The sequence below is a fragment of the Eptesicus fuscus genome, chromosome 16 (genome assembly GCF_027574615.1).
Source record: "Eptesicus fuscus isolate TK198812 chromosome 16, DD_ASM_mEF_20220401, whole genome shotgun sequence".
NCBI lineage: Eukaryota > Metazoa > Chordata > Mammalia > Chiroptera > Vespertilionidae > Eptesicus > Eptesicus fuscus.
The window spans coordinates 39,700,161-39,719,737 of NC_072488.1; the positions used below are offsets into that span (position 1 = coordinate 39,700,161).

Sequence of the window (19,577 nt, forward strand, 5' to 3'; positions counted from 1 at the left end):
ATTACAAACTGAGATTAGTGTGCTGAAGAAGAAACACAGCCCTAGAACATGAATTCAAAGAACCTACCCTTGATGGAAGATAAGGAATGAATATGGAAGTCAGGGAAACATTTCTAGGGAAGGGAATTTTGAGCTGAGATTTCAAAGATGGGTCTTGGTGAACCAGGTGTCATGAGAAATAGTTACAGGGGGAAGGAGATGACCATGCCAGTCTGAGAGAATAGCCTGAACCTAGTACTGCACCAGGAGTGATAGTGGCATGTTTGATTCCAAGGGAAGGCCATTGTGGTTGGATTACAAGAAGTTTGGGGAGAAAGATGGGTAATGAGGTTAGTGAGATAGTTTAAACTAGATAAATCAAGATCCTTGAGGTATGCGAATGATTTTGGTTTTATTTTCAGACAATGGAAAACAATAGAAATGTCATAACCGGGGAAGTGATATAGTCATATTTCCCTTTTACAAAGATTACCCTGACAGCAGTGGAGTAGTCAGAATGGCTGTAAGGGGACCAGTGAGAAGGCAACTACAGTAGTTCAGCCTTCCTAGACCAGAGGGGTGGCCATTGAGTTGGAAAACATGCAGATAAAATCAAAAGACAGTTCAGAAGTAAATTAACATTGTTTGGTAATAGTTTGGCCATAGGGAAAGAGGGAGAAGGCAGTGTGAGTGATTAGATGTCTCTTAGGTATCTCACTCTATAACTAAGTAGTAGACAGTGGAACAATTAGAGAATACAGGACAGCAGGCTTAGGGTAATGGAGGATCACTGTAGTCTTGGGGGATATCCAGGGGGAGGGGTTGAACGGGCAGATATTGAAACCTAGATTTCAGAAAGGAAGGACGTTAAGGTAGGTTATATAGAGAAGGTAACTGAAGCCATGAGTGTGTATAGGGAGATGTGAGTGAGCACTAAAGTTAATTGGATTGACTGACCATATCCTGGCTCCCTTGTACCTTAACACTCTCTTATCTTCCATCATCTGAACTGGTGGTCTGTTTTACAGTGTTCTGCCCACCTTCTGTATGTGAGATTATAGGAAACTCTACATAGTACTTTGACCTTGCCTTTGACAATGACTTGCCGGATTTTGACCCTATTTTCAGCTCTTTCTTCCAGTGTCAGGTGAAACAATCTTATTGTCCTGGACCTCAAGGAGAGCTATAAAGATATTAAAGATGATGGTGAACCTGAAACCTGGGTCTTAGTTCTCTCATCTAGGCTTCATCTGAAAAAAAAAAAAAAAAAAAAAAAAAAGCTTGCTCCTTCTAATTGATTCGCTCATCATTTCTGTTTGTATCAAGAGCTGATTTATAGTATATCCAAACGCATGTACTAATGAACCATGTCATAATGGAGTTCTATTACACTGTGCAAATGCCTATAATTCATTTTACAGCACTTCTGTAGCACTCATATTAGGCCATAAATTATAGTTATTTCCATACCTGTCCTGTTTCCCCTGCAAGAATTCAAACTCCTTGAAGACAGGGTTATTGCTTTAGGTAGTTTTATACCTTACAGGCCCCCAACACAGTGCCTCCCACATAACTCACTGAATCAGTGTTGAATGACCACAGGCAGCGGTCTACTGAAGAAAAACAATTTCAGTTATACAGGTGTAAGGTAACAAAAAACTGAGGTGAGAGATAAAGAAATGGCAATATCTGGCATGAAACAATGCCCAATAAGTCCCTGTCGGCTGATTGAACTTTAGGAAGAATTGACAGGTAAAGAGGGAGGAGAGCACAGTGAGGGATGGTAATAAATCCGCAGTTCATCAAAAATGCCATGTTCTTTCATGCCCGCCTCTTGCTTATGTTGTTCCTTTGCTACAACTCTGTGGAGCCTAATTTCAACTCAATGGAGCCTAATTTCAACAATAGCTAAAATACTGCCCTACCACTGAAATACATACGTGTGACTTCTTACCTGCCTGGACTTCCTTTTTAAAGGAACAACAGCCCTAACCTGTTTGGCTCAGTGGATAGAGCGTTGGCCTGTGGACTGAAGGGTACCAGGTTCGATTCCGGTCAAGGGCATGTACCTTGGTTGCTGGAACATTCCCAGTAGGGGGTGTGCAGGAGGCAGCTGATCGATGTTTCTAACTCTCTATCCCTCTTCCTTCCTCTCTGTAAAAAATCAATAAAATATATTTAAAAAATAAATAAATAAAGGAACAACAACTACTGTACCTTATTCTACAATTAAAGTTCAGGTCGACTTCAGCTACAACTCAAATCTGAGTCAGGAAACATGAATTATATCCTTTTATATTTATTTTTTAATATATTTTATTGATTTTTTACAGAGAGGAAGGGAGAGAGATAGAGAGTTAGAAACATCGATAAGAGAGAAACATCGATCAGCTGCCTCCTGCACACTCCTTACTGGGTATGTGCCCACAACCAAGGTACATGCCCTTGACCGGAATCGAACCTGGGACCCTTGAGTCTGCAGGCCAATGCTCTATCCACTGAGCCAAACTGATTAGGGCCCTTTTATATTTAAAATCTCTAAGGCTTTGGGCTAATGCTTTAAACAATGGTTTCAGTGTTATTTTCTATAAAATAGGCATAATAATCTAACACAGTAGATAATGCCCATGAAAGCAAATAATCCACTGTGACTATATGAACAGAACAGAGTGTCACATCAGTATTAGTTACTGCCGCTGCTGTGAGAAAAGTCAGTGGTGGTGTCTGTTCTCAAATTACTTGCAGTATCTTTCATGAGTCATGACTAAAGCCAATCAACTACAGGCAAAATATGTGCAAATGCAGAATCACATGCAATCAGACCATTTGTGCCATTGCAGCCCTCAGGAGAAAAGGGTGCTGGGTGAGGGCAAACTGCTATTTTTATGTCAGGAGAGGCCTCTCTTTCTTTGACCTTCATAGACACCTTTGGGTGTCCCATAGCCTAACCTGTGAAAACTTGCATCAGCATCTACCAATGTGAGCCTCCAGTCTTTGCCACTCATCATCTATCTTCAGTGCAATTCACCCCGAGTACCCCATGCGGCTGAAATCTTTGGCTCAGCCCCTCCCATCACCACCTGCAGGCTACGGAGGACCACGGGCTCCTGCAGCTTGGGTTTTCCCAGGAGGGATGCTAGGTGCAGCTCTCAGAGCCTGATTCAACCTGCTGGCTTCTTGCTGTCTGCATCTGGGCCTGTTGTCAGTGGATGGATGCCCACTATGCTGGCTCACCCACCCGAGGTGAACAAATGGGACCAGGGCTTCAGAAACTCCTCAGGGAGAGCTAAGAATGCCGGTCACTGGAACCCATCATTGCCTGTGGCTTATACACCAGGGAAAGGTTAGAGAAATTTATGAGTAGGCACCATATGCCAGCCCAACATCTGCTTCCTCATAAGGGGCATGAATATAGGACAGTGCTAAGTGCATTAAAGATGAGAGTCAGGCACAGGAAAAGTGCAACTGGACTGCTTAGGGGATGAAGACTTTAAGACACTTTTAGAAGTATCCATATTGTTTTTTTTATTCATAGATTTTATATTTCAGAGAAGCTTTAGGTTCACAGAAAAATTGACAGGAAGGTACAAAGATTTCCCATATGCACCCCACCCTCACACATATAAGCCTCCCCCATTATCAACACCACCCACAGGAGAGGTACATTTGTTACAATTGATGAACCTACATTGACACATCATTATCTCCCAAAGTCCATAATTTACATTAGGGGTCATTCTTGGTGTTGTACATTCTATGGATTTAGACAAATGAATCATGACATGAATCCATTATTATAGTATCATATAGAGTAGTTGGACTCCTTTTGTGCTCTGCCTACTCACCCTTCTTCCCCGCCATGTTCTTTATTCAAAGGGAATCTTATGTAGAACATCAAAAGTCAAGCTGCTCTCCCTAGGGTCCTGGGAGGCCAAATCTTTCTCTCAGCCTCTTCTCAGGGGTCCCTGAGCTACTGAATCGGTGCTGGGAATTAAAAAAAAACAGTTTAAAAATAAAAACTCATGGACACAGACAACAGTATGGTGATTATCAGAAGGACAGGGGATGGGAGAGATAGAAGAGGGCAAAAGGAGGGATAGATGGTGATAGAGGATATTTGAGTTGGGGTGGTGAACAATACAATAAATATACAGATGATGCCTCATAGAATAGTACACTTGAAACCTATATAACTTTTTTAACCAAAGTCATCCCAATAAATTAAATTAAAAAGAAAAGGAAAAAATGGTTTCAAAATAATTTTTCTAGTTGATAAGAAAGGGGAATTGATTTTCAGTCCCCCAGTATTTTCTTCATTAAGCACTGGAGAAAGGCTTATCCCATTCTGACATAATAAGATGTTTGGACAAGTGCTCATCACACATTGGGACCTTGTTTATCAGAATCATCAGCGGTGAAATCAATTATAAAATTTACTTGAAGTAAACAATGAGTTGGTCTTCTTTTAACATGCTGAGTGCTTGCAGAAGGCAGGGGAGTACAGTACCGGTGTCTGGATGCTATTTTTTAATCTTTCTGCATCTAGTAGGCTGCAAAGATCATGTTTACACTATGCTATTGCTCAGAGCCAGGTTGTGGTGTCCAAATTTCAGCTGACAGTGTCACACAGGCAGGTGTGACAGTGGGAGGGAAAGCAGTGGAATTTCAGTGATAGTGCCACCCTTAGATTTTGCAACTTTGGTTTCAGAAGTGGCGATGATGGATGGCGATCCAGGGCCTTGAGTCATTTCCCAGTTCTGTACATGCCAGAATTCTTCCAAGAACTGTCTCCCTCACAGATCTCCATTCCAGTTAATGCTGCAGCCAGAGAGAGCGAATGACCACCATAAGCAGGGCCATAATTAGGCATGAAAGTGGCAATGATGCTTAAAAATGTTTTAAGTTTTTAAAACTTCTTGGTATGTTGAGGAAGATACATAAAATATATGAGTACTTTAGACAATCCTGCTTAAAAACAGAGACTAAGTCTATTGGATAATTATGATAAAATAAAATTAAGAACTAGATTTCATTTACCTCTAATTAAAGATGTGATTATGAAAGGAAAATATGCCCCAAAATAATGGGAAGACAAAGGGATACCTAGCAGAAGCAGTATTGTGGAGTAGACAGAGCATGGACTATTGAGTTGGAGAGAAGTCTCCAAGTTCAAATTCCTCTCAGCTCTACTACTTAGTGGCTACCCCGTGAACTTGAACAGATACTTCATCTCTTTGAGTCTCAATATCTTCAACAGTGAAGAAAAGTAAACTTCCCTTCTTTCAGGTGTTGAGAAACCCAGTGAAAGGCAAGGTTTTTCTTAATGACCTCTATTGTTTTCACCTAAAGCCACACATGCTAGTTGTATGGCCTACTTTATAGAAGGAGCCCGATGCCATGGAAGAACACTGGTTTCAGAGTCTGGAGATAGGCAAGTCACTCAATCACCATGAGTTCTTGTTTTCTCAGCTACAAGATGAATCATTTGGAGTAATAATTAAAGCATTAAACAACACTCAAATTTTTTTATCCGCCTTGTAGTAGTTTTGGGGAAAACATAATAACCATTATACACATGGTTATTCAGAAATAGTCAACTACGGAGATGCCAAATGTTGAGAGATCCTCTGCTGTGCTGTTTTGCTGCTATAGACAGCTCTGTCACACAAACTTCCTAGTTTTCTGGAATATATTATCCTCTTTGGGATAAAGATGGCTTTTATTGAGTTAATACTCTGAGATAAATTTCTTGTGAGCATGAGAGTTTTGAGTGCCTTCTTTTCTCTGTTCCACATATTAAGGTTTCTACTTTCTTCTTACTCTATCATTGGAGCTCCCAAGGATGTAGGCAAAGCTAATATCCTCCTATAATATGGTTCCATACTTTTTAAATTCAAATTAAGGAATAAAGGAAGAGTTGATAAGGAAACCCTTACCTCAGCTCCAATATTTATATCAAGCCTTAAGCTTAATAGATGAAAGCTAAAGATAGAAGATTTGGCACTCATGCATAAGTAGAAGATTTCTTTGACTATAAGACCATCTCAAATTCTTAATAGAAGATTAAATAAATCAGAGGATAATTGTTTTCAGCAAGTCACTGTTTAGTTTTTTGCAAGTCACTGTTTAGATGGCATGATACAGTGAATTCTACTGAAAATCAGTCATGTGAGTTCTAATCCTTGGTCTATCACTAAGTGTGTCTGTCCATTAGCTGCTTGGGAATTTGGTTGTTCGATCTCTAGAAAGGGCTGGGGGTCGGACCAAATTATTTTAAAGGTGCTTTTAGTTCTGATGACCTATGGAGTCCTGGGAGGTTTGGCTTTTGAAGTGATTGATAATTGGCTGCCCTCTGACATATGACTTGTGCCACTTCCTCTGTATATTCTGTTGGCTGTGAATTCCACCATACTTAAAGGTAGATTAAAAACCAGTTTGACTTATACTAGAAAGATACTGAATTGAAGAAAAATATATTTTGCTTTTCCTACCTTTCTGTTTCTTAAACAAAATTAGAGATTTAAGGAGATAAACAAATAGAGGAAAATGAGAAAATGGTCAGTTTCCCAGCCCTTCCTAAATTAACATTTCACAATATTATTTTATTAGTTAGTTTGAGGCAAATTTCTAGAATTCCAAGTTATCTTCATAATATAAGTGCTAGCTTTAAAACAATCCAAAACAAACTATGATATGTTTAGTCATTTTGATACCTTAGATTTCTGATGTTTTTCCTCACTGATTTGGAAATTCAGTGAATGACTGAATTTTGAGGCTATAACATTGGTGTCCCATTTTCATCTATTTATGACAATGAATATATTGACTCCAGTATTAGAGTTTCTATTTATATATTTACAAATCCTACTCTACTTTTATTATTCTGCATATGCTTTATAAAAATATGATATATTTTTGTGCAGTCATACATACAACACTGCATGTTCAAACATTGTATGGGTTGGGGGTCCAACCAAAAGAGTTTGGAGACCACTTTCTTGGACAAATAGAACATGTAATGTTGGTCTTGATGGGCTACAAAATTGGTCAAATATTTTGACTTTCACAAATTCATGAACCGGGTATTTACTGAGCACCTACTGTGTGCCAGGCTCCACACTAAGTACTAGCTGTTTATATGATTTGTTTATACACAGTGCTTTCCACACTGGAAATAGTAAAGTTGACATGGTGCAAGTACATGACCATGGGACAGAGTTTATCTATGTCAGATCAGCCTCTCTTTACTTGATTAGCTTTAATATTTTTACCTCCACTATTCATTGCAAACACATGAATGTTTGGCAAGCTGATAAATGTGGGACAATAAATGTGGGACAGTGTATGTCTGAAAACTAATGACAAGGGACTGTCTCACAGCACTGATAGGGGAAATTTCATGCCTGGCGAGTTTGGCACTTTGTGGCTGGCTGGCTGACAGCTGGGAAAAGGAAGATTAGAGGAGATCAATAATGGGCTGGCTGGAATCTGAAATAATGGGCTAAGTTTTGGAGGGCATCTAAGGAGGTTCAGGGTTCCAGCTATTTAGCTGCTCTCCAAAGATGGTGTGATTTGTCATTGTTGAGGCCTACAAGTCTTAAGAGAAGGAGCTTACATTTAGGGAATGTTAGTATCCCGTTAGTTATATAATACTTATATGAGGCAGCATTCACCCAAGGCAGCATCTGGGCCCCTTAACCTTTATATGTAAATCTTGGATGTGCATCCATCCTTGGGAAGCTTTTATCCCATTGGACACATGGTCCCCAAAGACTGCTAAGGAATATTAACAAGTACGGTCTTGAATCTGAAATTCCAACCATCCTAAACATTCAGTTCAAGGTTGATGGAATTTGTATGGAAGGTTAGAAACAGGGAAAGAGAGAGACTAATGAAAAATAGCTTACCTGATTCAGAGATCAAGCCTACAGATCATCACAGATATAAAGAATCAGTTACCTGTGTAATTTAGACCAGCCAAATAAGGAATTTTTCAATTATTTTATAGGTAGTTATTGGAAATAGCAGGACAATTGAGTCTGATTTCTGGTATTCAGAGTAAGGTGTGAGACCAATCAAAAGCTTTGGTTTGGGGCTCTCAATAATAGCACATCTGTAGGGCAAATCACTGAAGTGCAGGTAAAGGGGGGAAGCAAGCCTGGCAAGAATCATTTACTGCCCCCCCCCACACTTTTTTTCAGTCTAATATTGCTAGACACAAGCATCCCAGGCATCACAGTCCATCAGGTGATTTTGAAGTCTCAACCATCAGTGAGCTGTGAATATGTAACTTTGGAAGTTGCCACTTTGGAAGGTTGTCTGTTCAGAAACTATCTTTCTGTTGATTTTCAATAATGAAAGAGGATTAAAATGACTGACTAAACACAAGTGACACAGCAACTCATAATCTCCACTGGGAAACCTATAGGTTTTTACTCATAGGAATGGGCTTTGGAAATGCCAAATAGAGAACTTGTGCCAGAGTAGAACCTGCCTGACTCGACATACATATCCAAAAATAAAATGAGGAAAAGTAAGTACTGAACTTGGGATTGGAACTAGCCAGGATAATGTAGGAAAGCAAACAGAGCAATCTGGCTGACATATCACCCAATGTCCCCGAAGGGTCACAAAAAGATCCCACAAATCCATGAGGCCTGAGCAGAAAGAGACATCAAGGAAAGCCAGATGTGATTCTGTGCAATTTAGTGGGAGCTTCTTCCCATTTTCTCCCTGTAGGAGTCTCTATACTATCTAGGGAATAGTAATCCCAGTCATTTTCCAACTTGTGTAGTCACCAAGGCTATAGAGACATACTGTGTGGCTGAGTTCACATTATCTCAAGGCCAGACTGTATGTGGCTGGGTGATCAGAGAGAACAGATACCACAGAGCTCTGGCCAGAATAAGAATTCATTCACTCCATCCATTAAAAAAAAAAATTACTGAGCTTCTACCACATGCCAGACATTGTTCTCAGTGCTTGGGATGCATTAGTAAGCAAAACCATTGCTAAATAAATAATCTGTCCCCACCCTTTTGGAGCTTACATATAATGGGGTGTCAAGGAAACAGATAATCTATTCATGGCATTTCAGGAGACAGAGTAAGCATGACTCATAGGTGAGAGTCAGCAACAGAATCCAGGCCAGTCTGTCCATTCCACCCATAAGGATCTGTTCAGCACCATCTCTGATGAGAGAAAGAGCAGGTGGAAATGGAGAAATGAAGTCAGAGAAATCTGAATTAAGATCCTGGCTCTACCATCTACTACCTAACCTTAATCAAAGGGATTAAACTCTCTCTGCTTCAGGTTCTTTATCTATAAAATGTGGATGAGAATACCCATCTCATTGTGCTGCAGATTAAGTAATATATACAAAATCCTCTACAAGGCGCTGACTTATAGTAAAAATTCAGTAATTTATATTCTCTTCTATATTCTCTAAACATAGTTGTCTACAAGAAATCTATAACCTTTTTTTATACTTTTTTGGGGGACAGCATAGACTATGTTATTACCTTTTGGCATTTGAGGTAAACTGAGGTGGAGAGCAATTTGGGTGAATCCTTTGGTGGTGAATAATTCATCAGACAACCTCCTGTAATAACCTTGATTAATACGCACTCTTCTTAATATTTTGGTCACCCACTTGAGGTTTCTGCCATTAGCAATCTTTATATATTTTTCTTTTCATTTTGATCAAAATGTTTCTTAGTGAAATGGTTGAAATAAAACAAGAAAATGTGTGCACAGTGCAGAAGAAGAGAGTGGATGTCTGATGGTCTTGAATATGTCCCTGCATCTCTGTGGGCGAGAAGTAGGGAGCTCCATGACAGGAGGACCATTCTGGGTTAAAAGTTCAAGCTCAAGCTCAAGGTGAATAAACAAGTAACTTCATGAAGCTGCCAGGACTATCAAATGAACTAATGTCTTCAGAACACTGAGCATTTTGCTTGGCCTGTAGTAGGTACTTGATTTTCCTCTACTCCTAGCAATACCATACAACAAATTTAGCTTTCACTAGATTACAGGAGTGGATGAGGCAAACTTGAATATGCATTATTCTCTACCAGGGTAGGCAAATAATGTAACTTCATATGAAAATGAGGAGCTCGTGGAACAAAAGAGCTATGTTCATAAGTAACACTGGTATCCTTTCGGCTGGAAAGATATTTTTCTTAAGTGGCTGGAGCTTGTCGCTCGGCTAGATACATCCTATTTATGGTGTCTTTTTCTAAAGCTCATGATTAATGTGGGCTTTTAAAAATTGTTTTTCTTTGTGTTATGTAAATAGAGTTTCTCTCCAGTATGGCTGAATGCTGGTTTTAATTAAATTTAGGAAGGAAGAGGAGGGGGGTTGGGTAGCCTGACAAAGTGGAAGAGCATCAGTGAAAATCACATTTATGTTTGGAGCTTGGCATTTCCAAATAGAATAAATAATATGAAAGAGAGGACTTCTCCAAATGGGAAAATAATGAATATGCTTAAACTTTCTTATATTGTTCTCATTTTGGCTTCTTGATAGGCTTCTTGTTTTGCAAAGGAGAGTTTTATTTTTTAATTGTTAACTCTAAGTATTTTGTACTTACCATGCCATGAACAACCTTTCTTTTTGTTTTATTTTCCTCCAGAAAAAAATCATTATTTCATGAAAGTGAATTTTGCTATTTAATTAATCATATGTTTATTTGTGTGACTTCGGCTATAACATAATTGAAACTTGAATCAAGGCTAATTTACACTGGGCTAAAGTTAATTATAGTGCGGAGTGGGAACTACATTAATTTTGGCTAGAATTTACCTTTACTCAGCATACTCTCCTTATAAGAAATACGGATTAGTGGTGTACACATGATTACTTTAAAAAAATGTTTTCAAGCACTTGAATAACCTACAGTTATTTATAATAGTTATGCTAATTAGAAACTGGTCTCATCTATTCCTCAGAGCAGGTCCTTAAGAGCCTTTAGTCAGCAATAGGATAAATGGATAAACTCTGAGACAAACATAAATTATTGCAGGTATTTGGGACTCGTAAAACAATATTTCTTCAAAAACATTTCCTTATCTAGATTTTTTTTTCATGGTTTCAGCCTGACCTTCCCCTCTGCTAGTTCAAATGAGTAAAACTGGTCTGTGTTCCTAAATCATTCCTGAGAGTTCGAACTCCCAACTGCCCATCAGTAGCGTGTTCCTGGCAGTTCTGTTTCTGCAGGCTGCTTCTCACCTGAGGCATTAGCAAACTCACTAAGAAGGCTGATTGAGTCCGTCTCTGAAATATGATTAGGGTTAAAAACATGCATTGTCTAATAGAAAGGAAAACTCTAAATTCAGGGCAGTCATGCTTCTTGTGGTGAGGTCAAAGAGTGAGTAGATTATGGGTTGAGGGGGATAAAGAAGGAAGGAGAAAGATTTATGTGCTCTGTGGTATTTGAAACCAACTTACAATTGGCCCCTGGAGTCCAGAGATTTACATATTGTGTAGTTTGAAAGAAGTGGATTCAGATTTTAGAGTAACCTTCCAAAGTGCCTCTTATGAGCTTTCCTGGCCAATAGACATTCTGATTAATCTCAAAAAGAAAAGGAAAATAATTTATATTGAAAAAATTTGCTTGAAAGGAGTAACCATTTGCCTAGCAGTTGTTGGGTCATGCTTAAAAAGCACAAATTCCAATTCCTCATAAAGCTTATGATACAAGTTTCTTAACTTCTCAATGCCTCATCATCTTAAAGAGGACACTGTTAGGAAGAAATTGTATCATACATGCTCAGTGTATAAGAATTCAACACTACGCATTTGTTAAAAGGGAAGGAAAAGAGAAAAATAATTTATTGCAAGAATGATTCTATCTGCCATTTCACTCAATGAATATTTCCCCCGGTAAACATGAAATGGGGGGTATGAATTTGCCCTCCTTTATTTGGTCTTAATCCCCGAGGTCCTCATAGGATGTGAACATCTCAATAAACCTATTACTTCCACTATTTAAAGAAACAGTACTTATTTTTGTACAATAGAATCCTGCTACTTCATCTGGAGCTCAGCTGAACAGTGAAGGAGGTCAGAGTTATTAGGTCATAGTTATTGAGAGATGATATGCCTAACACTAATATAGGACCTTCCTTCCTCACGTATTTTCAGTGAGAATGTAGACTGTGGGTGTTTGTTTGTTTTTTGTTTTTGCCTTATATGTTAACTTTGGAATTTTACTCCCAGGTAAGATGTAACTCCACTTTATGGCTACTCTTAAAAGATAGTTGGATCGTGGAGACAGAAGGTAAAAGAGTGCTTACCAGGGGCTGAAGCGAGAGAGGAATGGAGAGTTAATGTTTAATGAGTATAGATTTCTATTTGGGATGATAAAAAAAAAAAGTTCTGAATATGGATGGGAGTGATGGTTGCACAACATTGTAAATATGTTTAATGCCACTGAGTTGTACAAATGATTAAACTAGTAAATTTCATGTTAGTGTATATTTTACCATAACAACAACAAAAATTGGTAGTTTGGAAGGTCCCACGAGAAAATATGCATGACAAGGACTTAGCACAAAGTCATGATAAGTCAATACAAATAATTATGATTATTAGAGAGATTATTGGATGACTGTTTAAATACCAGGCCTACCTGTCTGATTTTATGTCTTTTGACTCAGTCTAATTAATACACAGGCTGGGAGGGGATGTGATGGTTCTCCTGACCAGTAGGCACATTTCAGAGAAGAAATTACAGAACTCCTCTCTGGATCCCATTCAATCCTGCCCCTTCCCCTCATACTACCCACCTCCCTATTCTTTGTTCCTGTGTGTATCCAGCCAAGCCCAGGAATGACTTTGGGGTATTTGCTTCCACTTCTGTCTCCATAATCAGCATCTAGACTTGTCTGCATTTCTCTGAGTTTCATCCTTTATTCTCTCTGAAACTATTTTGTGTTATTCTTCACATTTCCTCTAGTTCTTTGCCCAAGCTAATTTCTTGTATAATAAACTTTAGTTCTCAGTACTTGGGACACTCACTGGTGACTTACCCTCAGCTCTATCCTCTTTCATGGGAATCAGACATAGTTTTCAGAATAGGGAGCCAGGGGTTCAGGACTTCCCTCTTAGAACCATTCAGGGTTAATCTTCTAATTGGGACACAGCTCCTCTGTGTGGCTGGGAGAAGTAAGAGAACAGAGGTAGAGGGCCTGGTGTGGGCCGTCACCTGGGTGAAAAGGCCAGGAGCTGGGAAGAGAGCCAAGGTCAAAAACAGAGTGGCATAAGGGTGGTAGAAGATATTGAGAACACAGAGAAGCCAGGGTAAGGCCAGAGAAAGAAACAATGGTCAGCATAGACAACTCTGATCTGAGACCCCTTCCCTGGGTATAGCCCCTGTTTAAAATTCTAGGCCAATTCTTTCTTCTGCTGGTCTTTCTCCCACTTTAAACACCTGCAGCTGATTCTGGAAGAGGACCTGACATCAAAGTGTGACAAGATCTTAGAGATAATGTGCTTCATCTGTCTTATTTTCAGAGGAGGCATGGCCCAGCTAACTCAGCTGTTCAGTGATGAGGTCTAGACTTGAACTCAAATCTCACTATTTTTAATAACTTCCTTGTAATTCATGGCCTCTGAGGGGTGAGGCCATAATGATGAAGTTGTGCAGAACCATACTGAATATAGCACCATATGCACTGCAGCAGGTAATAAATGCTTCTTGATGATAGTGGCGATGAAGATGATGATGATTATGACCATAGCGAAAACTCCATTTAGATGAAATTAAATGATACTGCGTGGATGAGAGAGGAAAATGCCATGCTATTTAATGTCTGACGTGTAAGATGAATTTGGTAATGAAGCCCAGGGACTTATCAGGCCAGAAAACTGCTTTCTCTCATTATACAGCCCTTAATGACCCTCTTATTACTAATATAAAGGAAAAGATATACATATAAACACATGTTACTGAATGTTTGGTTGCAAGAAATGAAACTCGTACACCAGCTTGAGGGGTTAGCAACAGACGCTGTTTCTGTTTGAATGATCAAATTTGCTGTTTTCCAGCTGGAAAATGACAACAGAAGTAAAGGGTAAAGGATGATTTGACTATATTTATAAAAAAGATAGGGGGAGAGTAATGTAAGGAGAGCAGGTGTAGTTGGCTAGCTTTGAGGATCGCTACGGGGGACCTAGAAGAGGGAATAGATTTATTTGAAAGTCTGACTTATGCCTTCTTTGGAGATGTGTGTCTCAAAGTGTTCAACTCCACACTTATATGGCATTCATTTCTCCGACAAACCCACTTATCCAAGATGCAGCTGATAACCATTAGGGACACCAAAATAGAGGTTGCATCTATTCACAAAATCTCTGGTGACCTACCCTCAGCTCTATCCTCTTTCATGGGGATCAGACATAGTTCTCAGAATAGGGAGCCAAGGGGTTCAGGACTTCCCTCTTAGAACCATTCAGGGTTAATCTTCTAATTGGGACACAGCTCCTCTGTGTGGCTGGGAGAAGTAAGAGAACAGAGGTAGAGGGCCTGGTGTGGGCCGTCACCTGGGTGAAAAGGCCAGGAGCTGGGAAGAGAGCCAAGGTCAAAAACAGAGTGGCATAAGGGTGGTAGAAGATATTGAGGACACAGAGAAGCCAGGGTAATGCCAGGGAAAGAAGCAATGGTCAGCGTAGACAACTCTGATCTGAGACCCCTTCCCTGGATATAGCCCCTGTTTAAAATTCTAGGCCAGTTCTCTCTTCTGCTGTTCCTTCTCCCATTTAAAACACACCCAAGAGTTCTTCTTAGGTCCTCGATCAGAATTTATTTGACACCCAATCTTAGAGAGTTACCTGGTTCCCTAGCTCATAGCAAATTATAAGCAGCGCGGCCTAATGTTTGAAAGGGGTGTTTCCTGAAGGGTACATTCTTGGGCCAGAGCAAGTGACGCCCGACAACCTGAAAGTAAAGGGAAAGAAAGGAAATCATAAAAAAAATAATAATTAGAGTGAAATAAAACACAATAATGTGTTGCCATTTCGTGTGGGGAAGTTCCTACACATCGCTCTAGTCCTCGGGGGGAAGAGTTGATTTATATCATAACCGAAAGACCTTTGTGTCAGTCATGTCATCTGAAGATTTAGATAAGATAATCTTTAAGGCCCTGCCATCAAAACAGAAAAAAACAATTGTTTGATGCTACCTTTCTACCAAAGCATATTCTTGGATATGGTGAGGGGAAAAGTGGATTTTTACCCCCAAAATGACTTTGGTATCTGAAGCACTTACCTCGGTTATCTGGAAAACTGTCTTCCATACTGCTGCCTCCTTGAGGCGGCCTTCTTTAGCGTGGCCAGAGTTGGAGTACTGCCTCCACCATGTATGAGTGAATGACTTGGGCAAGATACTGCCATTTGCCAATCCCCAGTTTCTTCACTTGTAAGCTGTGGATTGTAATATGTACCACGCAGGATGTTCTAAGTACTAATGGGTTGATTCTATGTGTGTCTAGTGCTTAGCTTCCTAAGATAGGAAATACTCAATAAATGTTAGTTGCTGTCAATAATAGTAACCCAGCTTTTTTTCCCTTTTCCTTTCATTTATGTGTACTGTGCAGACATAAAGGATGAAGTTGTAAGGCAAAGGAACCTATGACAGCGACTCAATGGAACAAAGAGTGAGTCTCATCCTCACGTTAAGATACCACCACCAACAAATCTGGGTTGGGGATTTCGTCCCAATTACTGGCTGTCCCTTCCACTCAAAGCGGTGTAAGTATTGATTTATCCTTTTGTAGTTTAATTGGTAATTTTGCAAACTATCTCCTGTGGCCTTCCCAATACCCTTGTGCAAAGGCCCTGTGGCAGGAAGGAGCCTCCCATTTAAGGGACTGGGGGAAAACAAGAGCAGTAAGACCACAGAGGACAGGGTGGAGTGGAGGACTCAGACCAGGGTTATGTTATAAAGTTCTGATCATCATTTGGGATTAACTCCCTCAGAATACCTATTTACTATTACAAACAAACGAAGCCATACAGCTTTTCAATAGAGGAGATATATGATGCATTTTTTTTTTATTTTGAAAATACTGTTTTCTGCCGTTGGGGAAGTGGGGGGGATATAAATAAGAACAGATATGAGACATCAACTAGGAGCTATGGCAGTAATCATGGCAGAGGAGGGGAGACATGGAAAGCTGTAAGAGATAGTTGGGGGGTAAAACCGGGAGTAATGCAGCGTGCTGAATGAAGGCATCGAGCTAAGGGAGATCCAAAGGATGTTCCCCAGGCTTTCTAGAGGTGGGGGGCCGGTGTCTTACTCCCACAACTAGAAGCACTCTTCTGGGATCTTTTTTGTGGAAGTTTGCATCATGTGATTAGCCTTTCACATTTTGAGTTTGATATGTCTTTGAGATATCAAGAGAAGCCATCAAACATGTACAAGTATTGCCTGTTCAAAGGAATAATCTAGAATGAAAATTTGTAAGAGATAGGTGGTAGCTGGAATCAGGTGAAGTGTGTCTACCTTCCCATGATACAGGCTTCAAAGTTGTTATTTGTGAAATGGGAATAAGATATTCCCCATAATTTGACAAAATAAAGTCAATAATTGATCGAGCCAAATCAATGGGAGTAGAAACATAGGCCTTCCATCGTAAGAGACTTCCTAAAAGTGTAGTGCAAAAATTATATATTTTAGGGTTGGGAACAGTACTCTATTTTCTTAGATAAGTGACCGAAAATGTATCCTAACTCACACTTGACATTCAGGAAAAGCATGAACATTCACCCAGAGCGTGCTCTGAGTCTCATAGGCTGTGAGGCCGGCTGAGGACTGGAGTGGAAAGTTTTGAAATCTGCATAGTGTGGAAGGGGCTTGTTGCTTGTTTGTTTATTGTGCATCTCTCTCATTTTATGCCTCCTCTTTGCCTGAAGCTACCATCAGGAATGAAACGTTGCAGTTGCTATTTTCTGGTGAAGTATGTAAAAATAAACGTGAGCTAAATGCACATTTATGGGATGTTTAGAAGGGAGTCCCTGCAGTCCTGCATCTGATTTTACTTTCTTTCCTGCTTTCCCTCCCAGGGCTTTTGTCTATTGCCTCTGCTGCAGCCATGGGTGACTATGCTCTATGCAATCATAAAAAAGTGAGTCAGCCCAAAGAGACAATTGGAAAACACACACACACACACACACACACACACACACACACACAGAGGGCATATTATCTTTTCTCATTAGTGGAGCTATACCTTAAAATTTAGAGGTAACATTCCAAATTTGGTGACCTTTAGCTTTCTAATTGTATAACGACTTCTTTTTATTTTTTTCAACTAGCCAATCTTTAATTTTTATTAAACGTTTATAGAAAGCATGATGGCCACCTCACTTTCCCAGAATTCCTACTTCATTTTTATTTTTTTCTTTCTAGAATAAAAATATCAACTCTTTAACACTTTGGCACCCTCTGCATATACCCAAATCTTCTACTTAACCTTCAGAACATTAAGAAAGGACATGGCTTTTAAAGGGATATATCTTTTAAATTTGAATTTTTCAATTGTGGTTTACTTTCAGCAGTTTTTGTATTGTTTTCAGGTATATTTTTAATGCTGGACAAAATGAGCAGTCAGCTCACAAGGTCCCATGCACATACGCTCTGTTTTGGTTCCCGTGGGTCCATAAAACTTACGTTTTCCATCTGTTTGAGGATCTGAATTTAAACCAACGTAGTCTCAAGCCAATCCTTTAGCTTTCCACAGGGAAGACTCTAATTTGGGTTGAACTAAGCCTTTTCCAGGTCTTCAAGCCCATAGGGAAAGGCTGAGGAGTTGGTGGTTTTCCTTGCCCCCTCTGCACTGAGCTTTGGGTGGGTCGCTGTGGTGAGATCTCACATGCCCATTAATTTGCACTCGCTTGCTTTTTTCTTTATTCTAATGCTAACCGTGTCGAGTCACACTCGACATCCGAGTGCAAAAGGTTAATAACTGCTTCTTTGTTTGCTATAGTCCTGTGGGACTTGTGAGCAAAAGTCCCGTTGGCTTTCAGAACTAGGTGTTTGGGGGCCTGTCCCTAATTGGAGCCTTAAATTTGGGGGACTAGTTATGTGGTCCAAATTCTTCAATCTTCAAGGAGAAGCTAGGAGTGGAAGGTTCCTTTCCATCGTGTGATGCTGTGCCAGCAGCGGAGTATATGGCACAAGTGTGTCTCAGTCTTTCCTTCACGTTTTGATGTAGTTGCTTTCTCACTTGCGGAATGTGTAGGAGTCAGTTAGTTCTGGGATTTTCTCAGAAGGAATTGTTCTATGCACAGCTTTACATTCTGTGCATCTATGGGAGGAGGGACATTCAGGACCCTCCTATGAAACCACTCTGGTAGAGAAGCATAGGAATATACCGGTTTATCTTTAGAAAACTCCTCCTGGGTGTTTCAGAGCCAAGATTGGTTACCGGTATTTTCTGGAGGTCCATTGACATTTGATGTCTAAAAGTTAGATTTAAGGATATAAAAATAAGTAATAGATTATTCAAATCACTTCATTATTTTATTTTGTATATGTATTTTATGAAAAATTAAGAAAGTATGTTAACCTTTCACTGTCATTTCTGATTTGGTCTGGTTGAACATATATTTCAGTTATCAATGTATGTACATAAATGCTGCCATTGAAATTTCAACTTTCAATATGTTGCAAATAATTTTTATTACAGATTATAGCTTTTTAAAAATAATTCTTTATTGTTGAAAGTATTACATATGTCTCCTTTCCCCGTCCCATTGGCCCACTCCAGCCTGCCCTCGCCCCTGCCCCAGGCCCTCACCGCCCTATTGTCTGTGGCCATGGGCCAATATGCATACAAGGTTCTTGGTTGATTACTTCCCACCTACCCATCCATTGTGTTTTAAATTCACAAATCATATTTTTCACTTCTAGTGAATCTTTCTAGATATTATTGTGGGTGCATTTTTTTTCTCATTTATGATGTTGTCAGTTTTTTACATATAGTTTGGCCTATCATTTTATCTATAACTTTTCACATAATTTTATCTACAACTTTTCTGAATAATTTTGGTTTGGGCATTTCTTATATATTCAACATAAAGATGAATCTTGCCTTTTGATTCATTTTAAGAGTTTTTAAATTAGAAGATATTTTAATTTACATTTATTGCCTTGACATGTTTGATCTTTTTTTCTCTCTTTTTTCCTCCTTTGATCTGTATTTCCCATAATTTTAACTGATTTCTAATGGTGCTATAAGCTTGGTGTTTTCTATTTTACTGCTAGCTACACTTAAGTTTTTATTTAAATTATTCTAAAACTGTATATTTCTCTAAATAACAAAACAAATCCCAATATCAATAGTCTTTCATTTATCAAAGTTAGGAATTTACTAGGAACTTAATTCTTACAATCCCTTTTCTTTTCATTTTACAATCTTTGTTGAGATAATCTGGACTTAGACCTACTTTATTATTATTAAATAATTTTCTTAATTATCTTGTTATATTTAAAAAACTTTATAACCTTTATATTAATTTTGGTGAATGTATGTACTCCACACACACAAATTCATCTTAATGTATGTTTAAATAGTTTTTGGTATTTCACAGAACT

At 39.2% G+C, this 19,577-nt stretch overlaps 1 long non-coding RNA gene across 3 annotated transcripts in view; it reads left to right on the top strand.

The window, feature by feature from the left end:
- Nucleotides 1-19,577, top strand: part of LOC114233719 (uncharacterized) — a 51,049-nt gene that overhangs the window by 13,805 nt on the left and 17,667 nt on the right. For 2 of the 3 annotated variants that reach the window (XR_008558567.1, XR_008558566.1), the window contains exon 3: nt 15,577-15,636. This is a non-coding gene — a long non-coding RNA (uncharacterized LOC114233719). Of the gene's footprint in view, nt 1-15,576; nt 15,729-19,577 lie in introns of all 3 variants that reach the window. The other variant, XR_003619874.2, reaches the window with a different exon arrangement.